Consider the following 1,816-nt stretch of genomic DNA (forward strand, 5'->3'; position numbering starts at 1 on the left):
TGGCAAGTGTTTTAGTGAAGCAGGATCTCTAAGAAATCATGAAAGAATCCACACTGGAGAAAAGCCCTATGAGTGCAAACAATGTGGAAAGTGTTTTAGTGAAGCAGGATCTCTAAGAAAACATGAAAGAATCCACACTGGAGAAAAGCCCTATGAGTGCAAACAGTGTGGAAAGTGTTTTAGTGAAGCAGGATCTTTAAGAAAGCATGAAAGAAACCGTGCTGGAGAAAAGCCTTATGAATGCAAACAGTGTGGAAAGTGTTTCAGTCAAGCACAAAATTTAAGGGTTCACGAAAGAACACATACTGGAGAAAAGCCGTATGAGTGCAAACAGTGTGGCAAGTGTTTTAGAAATGTAGGACATTTAAAAGTGCATGAGAGAATTCACACTGGAGTAAAGCCTTATGAGTGCAAACAGTGTCACAAGTGTTTTAGTGAAGCAGGATCTCTAAGAAGCCATGAGAGAATACACACTGGAGCAAAACCTTATGAATGCAAACAGTGTGGAAAGTGTTTTAGTCGAGGAGGCAGTTTAAGGATTCATGAAAGAACACATACTGGAGAAAAGCCTCATGAATGCAAAGAGTGTGGCAAGTGTTTTATACAGAGAGGAAATCTAAGAACACACCAGAAATCTCATACTGAAGAAAGGCGTTATGAATGTAAAAAGTGTAGCAAATGTTTCAGAGCTGTGGGACATCTAAGACAACATCAAAGAATCCATGCTGGAGAAAAGCCATATGAGTGCAAACAGTGTGGCAAGTGTTTTGGCCAACCAGTTTCTCTAAGGAGACATGAAAAAATGCATACTGGAGAGCTAATAAAAGAGTGTAGGTTAAACCAGGATGAAAAACTTAGCTGTTGGATTTGCCAGGAGCAGTTGAGCAGCGAGCGTGTTCTTCTTGAACATTACCAGAATCACATGAAGTTGGAAGAGCCTTCAACTTGAATTGGTTTGCAGTTCTCAGTTATTGACTTGGTTCCTGTTTTTTTTTTTTTTTTTTTTTCTGTTATTATTTACAAAGTTGACTTGTGAATGAGTTTGTATGTTTCTGCGAATTTATAGTTGCGGCACAAAAATAAGAATTCAATTCACTTGAACATGCTCTCTCGAGTCTTTTTACTGACGAGGATCAGCTATGAGTCTCTGCCACTTGTTAGTGGAATAACAACACTACATACCGGGTACTGTGTTCTTCGAATTTCACTTTGGATTTTATTTTAAAAGATCTGAATACGAAAAGCCAGCAGAACTTGTTTTATTGTAATATATACTGATGAAATACCAGTTTTTCTCCTTTTAATTAAAAAGTCATATCTTCACCGCGCACAGTGTCCATATCATTTTATCTTTCACATGTGAAAGATAAAATGTGTGTTGTCGTGTTAACGAACACGATAAGCCAATAAAACGCAAGCTTCCTCTTCATTGTAAGATACTTTTGTGCTTTAATATAATTCTTCTCTACTAAATTAACATTTTTATTGCAAATTTTTACATTATCAGTGCTCAAAGTTTATTTTTGACTTTTGGAGCACTTGTGCTACCAAGTGTATATTTCTAGGGGCACTGTCAAAATGTTAGGCGCACGGCAGAAAATGTTAGGAGCACAGCTTAAAATACTGGGAGCACCTTTTCTAACAGAAAAGCAGAACTTAAGACATTATTATATGTCATCTTCAGTTTTTTGTATTTTATTTTAATCCTGTGTTTGTTGTTTTAACTTGTAAGGCTGAGTTTTCGTTTTAGACAGCGATAAAATTCTTGTGGTTTTGAAATCAACTTGACTTCTCAATTTCAACAACAAATTATTAT

The 1,816-nt window shown here is 36.4% G+C and overlaps 1 pseudogene; it reads left to right on the forward strand.

The window, feature by feature from the left end:
* The window catches only part of LOC137967280 (zinc finger protein 709-like), a 2,527-nt pseudogene extending 1,199 nt beyond the window's left edge, over positions 1–1,328 (forward strand).
* Positions 1,329–1,816: the final 488 nt, after the last annotated feature.

This window comes from Montipora foliosa, chromosome 8 (genome assembly GCF_036669935.1).
Source record: "Montipora foliosa isolate CH-2021 chromosome 8, ASM3666993v2, whole genome shotgun sequence".
NCBI lineage: Eukaryota > Metazoa > Cnidaria > Anthozoa > Scleractinia > Acroporidae > Montipora > Montipora foliosa.